Source organism: Oryctolagus cuniculus, chromosome 7 (assembly GCF_964237555.1).
Source record: "Oryctolagus cuniculus chromosome 7, mOryCun1.1, whole genome shotgun sequence".
NCBI lineage: Eukaryota > Metazoa > Chordata > Mammalia > Lagomorpha > Leporidae > Oryctolagus > Oryctolagus cuniculus.
This window is the reverse complement of record NC_091438.1, coordinates 49,870,598-49,883,422: the sequence shown is the minus strand read 5'-3', so window position 1 is coordinate 49,883,422 and position 12,825 is coordinate 49,870,598. Positions and strand designations below refer to the sequence as shown.

The 12,825-nt window shown below is 43.9% G+C and overlaps 1 long non-coding RNA gene across 1 annotated transcript in view; it reads right to left on the bottom strand.

Moving 5' to 3' along the window:
* Window positions 1-6,401: 6,401 nt before the first annotated feature.
* LOC103350079 (protein lin-28 homolog A) overlaps window positions 6,402-12,825 on the bottom strand; it is a 51,437-nt gene continuing 45,013 nt past the window's right edge. Inside the window, exon 5 of the long non-coding RNA XR_011390479.1 lies at window positions 6,402-12,568. This is a non-coding gene — a long non-coding RNA (protein lin-28 homolog A). The remainder of the gene's footprint in view (window positions 12,569-12,825) is intronic.

The following is a 12,825-nucleotide window of genomic DNA, read 5'->3' as shown; positions in this document are numbered from 1 at the left end:
AGATAATTTCTCCTTTAAGTGACTTTTTGAAGCGTGTACTTTTAAATTTTGATAAAGGCAAATATATAAGTATGAATATTTTCTTTAATAGCTCATATTTTGTGTCATATTATGAAGTTTGTTTCACCACAGTCATTGGTGTTTCCTTTAGAACTTTTTTTAAAAAGATTTATCTTATTTATTTGAAAAGCAGAGTTACAGAGAGAGGTACAGACAGAGAGAGAGGTCTTCCATCTGCTGGTTCACTAACCAGAGGCTGCAAGGGCCGGAGCTGTGGGAGCTGGTCCGATCTGAAACCAGGAACCAGGAGCTTCTTCCGTGTCTCCCACATGGGTGCAGGGGCCCAAGCGCTTGGAACATCTTCTGCTGCTTTCCCAAGCCATAGCAGAGAGCTGGATCAGAAGAGGAGCAGCCAGGAATCGAACCGGCGCCCATATGGGATGCTGGTACCACAGGCAGAGGATTAACCTACTATGCCACAGTGCTGGCCCCTTTCCTCATTTTTTATTCTTTTTGTTCCTCAGACTCATAATCACCACTGACCTATCTTCAAGTTTCCTGATTCTTTCTTCTCTCAGCTAAAACTACTGTTTAATTCATATGGTGATTTTGTATTGTACTTTTCAATTCTAAAAATTCTATTTGGTGCTTTTTAAAAATTTATTTAAATTATACAAGTTTCATATATTTCATATATACAGATTAGGAACACAGTGACAATGCTCCGTTTACCCTCCCTCCAACCCTTCCTTCTCCTCCCTCTCACATTCCACTCAATTTTTTTTTAAAGATTTTATTTACTTATTTGAGAGGTAGAGTTACAGACAGTGAGAGGTAGAGACAGAGAGAGAGGTCTTCCTTCCATTGCTTCACTCCCCAGATGGCTGCAACAGCCAGAGCTGCGCTGATCTGAAGCCAGGAGCTAGGAGCTTCCTCCCGGTCTCCCATGTGGGTGCAGGGCCCAAGCACTTGGGCCATCCTCCACTGCTTTCCCAGACAACAGCAGAGAGCTGGATTGGAAGAGGGGCAGTCAGGGCTAGAACCAGCACCCATATGGGATGCCAACACTGCAGGCAGAGGATTAACCTACTGCGCCACGGTGCTGGCCCCCCCACTCAATTTTTATAAAAACCTGCTTTCAGTATACTTAGTGATCATATGTAGTTAACCCTACTCTAATTAAAAGAGTTCAACAAATAGTATGAAGAGAAAAAAAAAAAATAAAACACTGTTCCTTAACAGGAGAGACGAGGGCTATAAACAATCACTGAATCTCAAAAATGTCTATTTCACTCCAGTACATTACATTTCAGGTGCTCTATTACATTGGATCAGGGAAAACATATGATATCTGTGTTTTTGGGGCGGGCTTATTTCACTAAGTATAATGGTTTCCAGTTGTGTCCATCTTGCAAAAGACAGGATTCGTTTCTTTTCTTTCTTTCTTTTTTTTTTCTATAGTTGATTAGTACTCTGTAGTGTATGTATACCATAGTTTCCTTATCCAGTCAACAGTTGATGGACATCTGAGTTGATTCCATATCTTAGCTATTGTGAATTGTGCTGCAATGAACACTATTTGGTGCTTTTTAAATTTGTTTCCATTTACAATCATTTCTATTTAATGAGACATTGTTTTTTTTTTTTTTCTTTTTTGACAGGCAGAGTGGACAGTGAGAGAGAGAGACAGAGAGAAAGGTCTTCCTTTGCCGTTGGTTCACCCTCCTATGGACGCCGTGGCCGGCATGCTGCGGCCAGCGCACTGCACTGATCCGATGGCAGGAGCCAGGTGCTTCTCCTGGTCTCCCATGGGGTGCAGGGCCCAAGCACTTGGGCCATCCTCCACTGCACTCCCTGGCCACAGCAGAGAGCTGGCCTGGAAGAGGGGCAACCGGGACAGAATCCAGCGCCCCGACCTGGACTAGAACCCAATGGGCCGGCACCGCAAGGCGGAGGATTAGCCTAGTGAGCCGCAGTGCCGGCTCGAGACATAGTTTTTATACTTTTCTTTGACCAATTAACATGGCATCTTTTATTTTAAAAATTTATTTATTTTAAATTTCTTTAAAAGACAGGGAGACAGAACAAGACAGAGACAGACATAAACCTTCTGGCTGCTGATTTACTCCCTAAATGCCCAAAGCACCTAGGGCTGGGCCGGGCCAAAGCCAGAAATCCAGAACCCAATCTGGGTCTCCCATGTGGGTGGGTGGGACCCAAGCATTTGAGCCACCACCTCTGCCCCCCAGCATGTGCACTAACAGGAAACTGGAATCAGAAGCAGAACTGGGACTCAAAACCAGCATTGGTTTTGGTTTAAACCTGACAAATAAAACTGTGTCTATTTATCATGTAAATATGATGTTTTGAAATATGTGTGCATTGCAGAATCACTTGATCTAGCTAGCTTTACAAAAATCCTTATGGTTGGTCTTTGTTTCTTGACGTTCCTGGACAAGTTCTGTATATTCTGTATTTACTGAAATGTGCAGCATCTGAGTTCTCTGGTTCTCTGATCACTATTTAAAAATTCTTGTCTTTATCCTCAAGATTATCTTCTTAGGGACCAGTCCTTGGTCAGCATTGTTTAGTGATCAGACATTGATTTTTAAAAAGGGGGGGGAGGGCCAGCGCTCTGGCACAGCAGATAAAACCTGCCACCTGTATGGGCTCCGGTTCTAGTCCTGGCTGCTCCACTTCCGATCCAGCTCTCTGCTGTGGCCTGGGACAGCAGTAGAAGATGGCCCAAGTGCTTGGGCCCCTGCACCCACGTGGGAGACCCAGAAGAAACTCTTGGCTCCTGGCTTTAGATCAGCTCAGCTCCCACAGCTCTGGCCATTGTGATCATCTGGGGAATGAACAAGCAAATGGAAGCGCTCTCTCGCTCTCTCTCTCTCTCTCTCTCTCTCTCTCAGCCTCTGCTTCTCTGTAACTCTGCCTTTCATATAAATAAATAAATCTTTTTTTAAAAAGACTGCCTTAGTGTCTTGACGCACTATGTCATCTGCCTTTTGCCACGGCGATTTGTGAGAAGGCACATCTTCAAATCTGAGGCAGTCTGCCTTAGCGTTCACATCTTACTGCACAGGGCTGAAAGGTTTCCAAATATGAATGACTGGGGCCCCCTCTGGTTTTCCCTGGCCCTGTGTAGTATGTGCAGCCTTCTAGATCACCAGGAACATGTCAGAGCTTAAAGCTCCCTGCGGTCATAATTTCTGTTTTCCAAAGTTTCCTCTCGGGCTTCTGACCAGGGTCTTGGTTATAGGCTAAATTCTACCTCTGCATCCCCTCCAAATAAAAGTCATATGGTGACATGCTAACCCCTCCTAATACTCCTACTGTGACTGTATTTGGAAACAGTCTCTGAAGAGGTAACTAAACAGAAACGCAGTCATTCTAGCTGGCCCTAATCCGACATGATTGCTCCTCTTCTAAGAAAAGGAAATCTGTAAGAGACATGCCCGTGGGGAAGACGATGCAAAGACAGTGATCTTCAAGTCAAGCAAACAGTGTCAAAATATTGACAGTGCTCGGAGAGTGAGGCTTCTCACAAAGCTTCAAACAGGTCAATCCCCTTCGGCGGCTTCCAGCGCTTCACAGCTGGACCCTGGTGCTGCTGCGGTGTGCGGGTGGGAATAGCTCTGAGTTAAAACGCCACAGATCCCCACTCTCCTTACGAAATGCAACGATTTTCTTGAAGGAATGCTTTCCAATATGGTTTTTACCTTTAGTTAATTTCCATAACTTTAAAATACTTGACTTGCAACTCAAAATAGATTAAAAACCTAAATGTAAGACTTGGAATGTTGAAACTAATAGAAGAAAACATAGGGAAGATGCTTCAAGACATTGGCACGGGTAAGGATTTCTAGCACCAAACCCCAAAGGCAAGGAAACAAGCAAAAATAGACAAATGGGATATTATCAAAGTAAAGAGCCTTGTACTGCAAAGGAAGCACTCGGCAAAGAGACGGCCTGCAGAATTTGAGAAAATATTTACAATTTTTACATCTGGCAAAGAGTTAATAACCAGAATACATCTTCTCAAACAACTCAATAGCAATAAGTAAATAATTTTAAAATGATTAGCAGATTTACACAGACATTTCCCAAAGGAAGACACACAGATGGCCAGCAGGTATGTGAAAGGACACTCAGCATCACTATCCATTAGGGAAATGCAAATCAAAACCGCAGTGAATTACTGTCTCACCCCAGTTAGAATGGCTCTCATCAAAAGGACAAAAGATAACAAATATTGTGAAGATGCAGAGAAAAGGGAACCCTTGCACACTGCTGGTTGGAATGGAAATTAATATGGCAACTGTGGAAAACATGATGGCAGTTCCCCCAAAAACCAAAAAGTAGAACTACCGCATGATCCAGCAATTGAAATCAGTTTATTGACAAGATAACTGCACCCCTATGTTTATTGCAATAGCTAAGAATGGAAACAACCTAAGTGTACATCCACTGACAGATGGATAAATAAAATGTGGTACATATGCACAATGGAATATTATTCAGCCATAAAATAGGATGAAGCCCTTCTTTTTGAATTTTTTTAAAGATTTATTTGAAAGGCAGAATTAGAGAGAGAGACAGAGAGAGAGAGAGAGAGAGAGAGAGGTCTTCCATCCACTGGTTCACTCCCTAAATGGCTGCTATGGCCAGGGTTGGGCCAGGCCAAAGCCAGGAGCCAGGAGCTTCATCCAGGTATCTCACATGTGTGGCAGGGACCCAAACACTTGAGCTACCTTCTGCTTCTTTTCCTAGGCCACTAGCAGGAAGATGGAGAACAAGTGGCCAGCAGGGACCTGAAGTTGTACACATACGGGATGCCTGCATTAAAAATGCCAGCTGTACCAGCTACACCATAATGCCAACTCCCTTCTTTTTGTCCATAAAAATGTATTTAAAATATTGTTTTAATGTCCTTGTATAAGACATCTAAAATCTGCATAGTTATTGAATCTGTTTTTAATTAATGATTTTTTTCTTTTTAATATGGGTTGTATTTCCTGCTTCTTATGTCTGATAACTTTTGTTCAGTACCAATAAATCTTGATTTATTCATTATATTTTCCAAGGCAAAGGAGAAAACATGGGGAGAATCAGCATATGTATTACAAAGTGACTAGAAAGTGGGTAAGGAAGTACCCAATACAGCAACAATGAACCTTCAAATAAACACACCCCAGTGATGGGGTCTCCAAAGCCCAAGGAGCTTAGTATCCTGCAGTTCGGCAACGAGGGGAAGGGGTCAGAGAAAGAACAGACACGCAGCCCCCCACCCCCACCCCATGAACTCAAGATTCCACACACAGCTTTGGTTTCTAGCAGTGAAGGGAGTGACAGTCACCCGTCTCCTATCAAACAGTCTTGTGGTCGCTTTGACAGAAGTTTCTCGCACCTGCTTAAAAGCTCCTGCGTGACTTGGATGCACATTCATCATCTCCTCCTTGGTCTCCACACCCCACTTTGCACACAGAAGTTTCCCAGTAGCACCTCTTCTTTAGGAGACAATTGAGGGGACTGATCCATCCCAACACATCAGTGTGGTAAGCCTTTGGCACGAATCACATCAGGAAGTGGTCTTGAATCAGGAGGCTGGGAACGAGGGGTGGAGGTTTCCCATTTTCTTCAGGATTGTTGCATGAATCCTTTAGATGTGTGGAGACACTCCAAGAATTAGATGTTCATGTGTGGGTTTACTTTTGTGGATGGAGGGATGGAGAACAGATAGGGTAGGAGTCAAATTTTAAGGACAGAAGGTTCAAAATAGGATAGAGGAAGGGGAACACAAAAGAAAAGATGGTTTAAGATCCCCATTCAAGAAGTGAGCTCCCCAAAACTCATGTTTCAGAGCCTTTTGCCTGGTGCAGACTCTTCTGCCCAAGGTGTTTCAGCTGTTTTTCTCTCAAAACACAGAGAAGTTTGTGAACAATAAAACCACAAAAGAACATGGAGAAAGACCCACATGCTACATTTACACAAACTGGGCCACCTAGCAATCACCAACTCAGAGTCTCAGTGAAGTCCTACAAAGCCGAGACAAATACAGTAACCAAAGGGGGAGACGGGAACCCAGGACCAGACACACATCACCCAGTGCATTCTACTGCGTTTGTCCCTTATCAACACAGGGAGGTAGGTTTGCAGTGACCTCTCAGCATGTAATTGAAACCCCCTTTTTCTCCTTTAATCACTGCACTAGTAATCACTGCTTGTCACAGGGTGGGCCACTGGCTCCGGACACCACCAAGCTCTCCCTGGAAGCCAAGAATTTGGGAAGGTTAAGGATTTTAGTCCTTGTTTCATGTTTCTATTCCTGGACAGCACAGAATGGGTTCAGGGGTATTGGTCTTCAAACGCATCCTTACCAGCTCACATTTTTCACACACACACACACACACACACACACACACACACAGTTGTGCATAGTGGCCTAATCCGATGAAGACTGGATCTGCTATATGAAGCAAAAGTGGCAGTTGGGACAGTTCCCAGCACCCTGTCCCAGGATGGAGTTTTGAGAACACAAGATGTGGAAAACCCTGCCTACTCCTGAGAGAGTCCCTCCCACATGATGTAGTGGTTTGGGGGTTGGGTCCAGTTCTGGTCCCACAACCCATCTTTTCATCCTGGTGAGGGGAATATTATTCCATGTCCTTCTTTGAAAGGAAAACAACTTTCCCATCCAGGGACCTCCTAAAGCTGGAGGTTTTGCATACAAGGTCTCAGACAAAGCATGCAGGCTACAGGGTGATGTCCCCAACCCCTTATTTGCATTTGGATGCAGCATGGCTGGAATTCCTTGCCTCACTCCTTCCTCCCAGCAAGACGGTTAAAGGGGTGATGCTGTGAGCCCCAATCTGAGACACACGGCAGTGCCAGCTCCCCCCAGCCCACCCTGCCCCCACTTTCTCCACTCCTCTCTTGAAGCCTGCTCCTTGAAACTTCCCGATAGCACAAGAACAGCCCCCAGCCACTCCACTCTGGGTCGCGGGGAGCAGGGCAGGGCTGTGGCCCTCTTCTTCATCCTCCGGGAAGTAGGCTGGCTTCCCCCTGGGAGGTGGGGGCCTGCCGGGCCTTCCGGGGCACGAGGCCACCATAGGGCTGGCGCTCTGGCAGAAGTGGGTGAGGGAGGCAGCTTGCACTCCTTGGCACGATGGGCTAGACCGCCACAGTTGTAGCACCTGTCTCCTTTAGAGCTGCGCTTCTGCGTGTTCCTCCCCTTTAGCCGCCGCTGGTTCCCAGTACAGACCCCCTTACCCCCAGGCCTGGGGACACGCATGGACTCGAGGCCCCTGGTGGACTTCTTAGGGTGAATTCCACTGCTTCACTCTCCTTCAGGCTCCGGAAGCCCTCCGTGTGCAGCTTACTCTGGTGCACAAAGAGGTCCACCGTTGCGGGAAGGGGTGGGTGTGGGGGCGTTGAGAGAGACCCCAACGCGGGTGGTCATGGACCAGAAGCCTAACCCCTGGTGCGCGCTGAACCGCTTTCAGATCCAGCACGGTGCAGCAGCTGCGACTCGTCCATGGCCCCAGGCTGCGTCCTCCAGTGCCTTTACCGCCGCCTTGGTGCAGCCACCCGCATACTGCTGGTCCCACGCGGAACCCATGCTCGCCAGCAGAGCCCGTGGCCTCGGGCCCGAGTCAGGCGGCTGCTTCTCCTCAGAGAAGTCCAGAGGCAAAGGGGGCCGTTCGGAAAAGAGGTAGCTACATCTTTCCCCGCACCTGTGTCTGATAATTTTTTAATCGGTGGCAGAGATCATGAATTTTACAGTGGATGACTGATGAGGTTTTTTTTTTTTTTTTTAATATTCCTCAGTATTTTTTGGTCTTTGCTCTTGAACACAGTTAAGCTACTCAGAAATATTTTGACCTTTCAAAGGTAAGGTAAGCTTTATCGGGTAGGTCCAGAGCTGCCTTTTGCCTACTGTTAATTTTGCCTCTCTACCAAGGCAATGCTAACCTGATGAGCCTGCCTTCTCTGTGGTAGGCGTTCTTTGTGCTCTGATTGGTGAGGACTCCAATCGCTCCAGCTCTGTGAGCTCCAGAGATTACTCTCCTTGGTCGCCTCCAGTGAGGTTGCCAGGGCCTTATGTTCTGAGTCGCCTTCTGCTGAAGAAGGGGGGATCTTTGTGGATCTGTGATGTTCTCTGTTTATGAGTCTGTCCTCTCCAGGACCCTGGCACACAAATTCTAGCTGACTCGGTCTCCCCAAACTCTGAATGTTGTCTCTTCAACAACAGGAGACCACTGGGCTCTGCTGGTGTACTGCTTCCTGTGCTCTGGCCTTGAAACCCTTCCACGCAGTGATCTGGGGCATTCATAGTTTTATTTCACTTGTTTCCCTTCTCTTGGCGATCCCTGTCCCATCGCATGTATTGCTTAATATCTGAAACTACTTTTTTCTCGCTTCTTTTTCAATCTTTTATATAGGTTGGCATGACGACAAATCTGGTTGCTTATATTTTGGAAGCAGAAATCTAAAAGCCAGAGGCTTAACATGCACAGGTGGTCACCGAGACTGGTAGTCAAGAGGTTTGACAAGAAAGTAAAGAGCCAGGAACTTTGCTTGTGCACTTAAATGAAAAGAGAATTGAATTATCAATCCTCCACCTGGATACAATGTTCAGAAATTCCAACAACAGGAGTGTGGTTAGAACTCAAACTCAGGTCTGTGACTACAAAGGCTAAGTGTGTACTGAGAACCCCAACTGGGGAATTATGAATTACCAGAAACTTAGAAGCTTAGAACAACAGAAGTTTATCTCGTGTCTCGGGAGGTCATAAATCCAATCACAGCTTGGCTTGGTTGGTTTGTTGACAGCGTCTCCATAGACCAGAATCAAATCGTAGTGGCAGCTGGGCTGTATTCATTTCCGAAGCTGCTACAGGAGAATCCCTTTTTGAGGCGCCTTCCTGTTGTTGGGAGGACTCGGTTCTGTTTGTTTGGAACATAGACCTTATTTCCCATCTGGCTGTCAGCCAGGGCTCATTCTCAGTTTCTAGAGGTTGCCTGTGTTCCCTTGCTTCTGTCCCCTTTAAAGACAGCTACAGAAGACTGAGCATCTTGTGATCTGAATCTCTCTGTCTCTGTTCCTTCTACCTTATCTCTTCTCATGCTAGCTGGAGCGGTCTGCTTTTAAGGGCTCCAATGATTAGACCTGGCTGACCCAGACAGTAACCTATATAAGGTTTATAGTCTTAAGTACTTTGGCAAGTCACTTTTGTATGTAACATAACATATTCTCAGGATCCAGGTAGTAGGGTATGGGTCTCTTTCTGGGGATGGAGCAGAGTACATTATTTAGTCTCCCATACCAGTGTGCAGACTCAAATCCCCACCCTCTCCTTGACCTTCACGCCTGAAGACAGATGAATAAGCCACTGTTTCTGCCCCTGAGAACTTGGACTTTCTCATCCCTGTTTTGTTAGGTGGCTTCACCTTGGGAACTGAGAAATAAGCAGATGCCAAACACAGTCCCAAAATACCAGAGGTGAAGGGGTGTTAGCACCTAGTCTGGTACTACTTTGCTGATGAGAAAATTAATGTCCAGGTACAGGAAGCTGCTTTGACTAGATAACAGAGCTGAACATTTGCTGTGGGTCCCCTAATCTTTTCCCAATTATCTATTTATTTTATTTTAATTAGAATGCAGAGTTACACAGAGAGAAACAGATCTTCTATCTGCTGGTTCACTCCCCAAAAGGCTTCAATAGCCAAGGCTGTGCTGGCCAAAGCCAGGTGCCTGGAACTCCATCTGGATCTCCCATGTGGGTGGCAAGGGCCCAAGCACTTGGGTCATCTTCCATTGCTTTCTCAGGCAGATTAGCAGGAAGCTGGATTGGAAGTGGAGGATGCTGAAGATTATCCAGCTATACCACGATGCCAGCTACTGCCAAATTTTTTATTTATTATATCTCTCTGGGAATTTATTTAACTCTTTCTAAGCTTCAGCTTCTCATATCAAAATGGAAATATAATATTTAAAGGTATTGTGAGAATTAAAGGAAGCAAATTTATGTAAAACATTTGGTATATACTGTATGTTGCATTTAGCAGGTGCAGAAATATTAATTGTTATTACTGTTATCAGTCTCATATTAATATTCCATAAGTCAAGGCTGCATCAACACATGGGCCCTTCTTTTGATTGAGTCGATTCAGTTAACTGAATAATTTAATTATGGTAATTGTGAATCTGAGACTTGTGCGTTATATCACTACTTTTTCCAACATGATACTTTTCTACTTGACTGATTTGCAAGTTCTACCACCTTGAGTGAATTTTTATTTTAAGGCGATAAAGCAGCATGTAATCACATTTCATTCTTGATTTAAATAAGTCTGGTCTTTAATTCACTCCCAAGACGAATGTTTATTGAGTGTCAATTATGAGCCAGGGAATATATAGAGAAGTGAACAAAAGAGACATGTTCTTGCTCACACAGAGGTTATTCACTGGGGAGAAACTAATTGTCAATGAATAAACAAATCTAAATATCATTATAAATTCTTGAAGGAAAATAATAGGACGCTACAAGAAGTTTTTTTAAAAGACTGTGTTGGATTTGTGGTCAGAGGTCTTTTCTGAGAAGTGATACTCAAGCTGAGACCAAAGGACGAGAGGGAACAGACTGTGCGGAGAGTGTTCATATGTTTGGTCATGGAGATGGAAATAAACACAGAAGTTTGAAATACACTTGAGAGAGAGAACCAGCAGAATTTGTAGAAGAATTTCATAGAGGCAGGGGATGAAAGATGAGAAGGCCCAGGTTTCTAAAGGGAGTAAAGGAGTATTGTAAGATGGAAATTTAGAGGCAGAAGTCTAATTTTATCAACTACTTGTCATGTTATTTGCAGTCTCATAAGATATTTGGCTAGTGTCAGAAGATACCTTCCTATCTGAAATTATTGATAATGAAATATATTTTCATTTTCTTGTGAAAATATGTTCAGAACGTATAGTTATATATCAAAAAAGCAGATACAACTGTAAAAGATACAATTTTAAAGATGGATCATAAGTATTTCTTTTATGGGAGAGAAATATGCCTGTTGCTTACAAGTAGAGCTGGTAGAGATGAAGGATAGAAAACAGGATTTGAGTCAAGCTGGAGAAATATGGAGGGAAAGCAATATATTTAAAGAGAAGTGGGGTCAATGGCCTAACAGAGAGACTTAATATGTTTTGGTCTATATTCATCGCTCCATTAATCACTGCTTAATTTAATCTTTACAAAAACTCAGTAATCCAAGAATTATCCTATGTTACACATGAGCAAACTGAGGATTATAGAAGCTAAGTAGAGTGTCCCAGGTCAAGGTTAACAAGGACCAGAAAACAAATAGTTTAGGCTTTGGGATCTATAGAGACCCTCTGCCAACTACTCAGTACTGCCACTGCAGCAAGGGGACAGTCATACACAACAAAGAAATTAATTGGTGAGGCGTGATACAATAAAGCTTTATAAAAATAGGTAGTGTGCTGGATTTGGCTGCTGACCACTGACTTACACAAAAGAGACGGGACACTTAAAAAGTCTTTACAGAAATCTATCAAGAAAACACTTTCAGATGTAAGCTAATGAGCTCTCACAATTCCTAGATTTTGTGATTGCAATGTTGCAGCCTAGCACACATTGGTTGTTTATGGGAAAGCAGAATGGGAAGCAACTAATTTAAAATCTTAAAGTAATCCAGAAACATCACACTACTCAACAGCTTCAAATTTTGTCTTTCTCTCAACATTTTACTGAAGGTAATGGGTATAAAACTGAATAACATAAATTTGTCCTTTTATTTTGTATTTTCTTTATCTGGGAATGAGTTGACCTCAAGCAGCATGAAGGAAAATGCCAAGATGCAGAGGGATGGTCACAGATTTAAGAAGATACAGGATACCACTGTGTTCTTTTTTTATGTTCTTAGAATTTTATCTATGAACTACATGAAACCTGTTCTAACAATAATAATAACAACAACAATAAAATTTCTGAGACTTCTAGATTGGTAGTCCATCATAATTAGTACTAAATAATCAGCAGTTTCTTGTATCAAATGGGATGCTTGCTGAATTCATTTTCTATTGGAATAACAGATTATCTGAGATTTACAGTATGAACACACATTTTTTTAAATCTCATAACACTGTGGGTCAGAAATCTGGGTGCAACAAGACTCAGCTGAAGACAAGGTGCCATGTGGGCTGAATTTTGATCTAGAGACTCTAGAGAAGATTACACTGGCTGGTGCCGCAGCTCAATAGACTAATCCTCCGCCTGCAGCGCCGGCACCCTGGGTTCTAGCCCTGGTCGGGGTGCTGGATTCTGTCCCGGTTGCCCCTCTTCCAGGCCAGCTCTCTGCTGTGGCCCGGGAATGCAGTGGAGGATGGCCCAAGTGCTTGGGCCCTGCACCCTCATGGGAGACCAGGAGAAGCACCTGGCTCCTGGCTTCGGATCAGCGCAGTGCGTTGGCTGCAGCAGCCATGGGGGGGGTGAACCAACGGCAAAGGAAGACCTTTCTCTCTGTCTCTCTCTCTCACTGTCCACTCTTCCTGTCAAAAAAAAAAAAAAAAAAAAAAAAGATTACACTTCCAAGTTTATGCAAGTTGTTGGCTAAATTGTTTCTTGTGTTTTTAAGATCAAGATTAACTTTCCTTTAACATGTGTTCCCTTCATCTTCCAGCCAACAATGACATGTTGAATCCTATTTGCAATTTTATCTCTGACTTTATCTTCAATCTTTTCAGGGCTCTGATGATTGCATTAGCCTCAGTAAAATAATCTGGGATAATCTCTATATTTTAAAGTC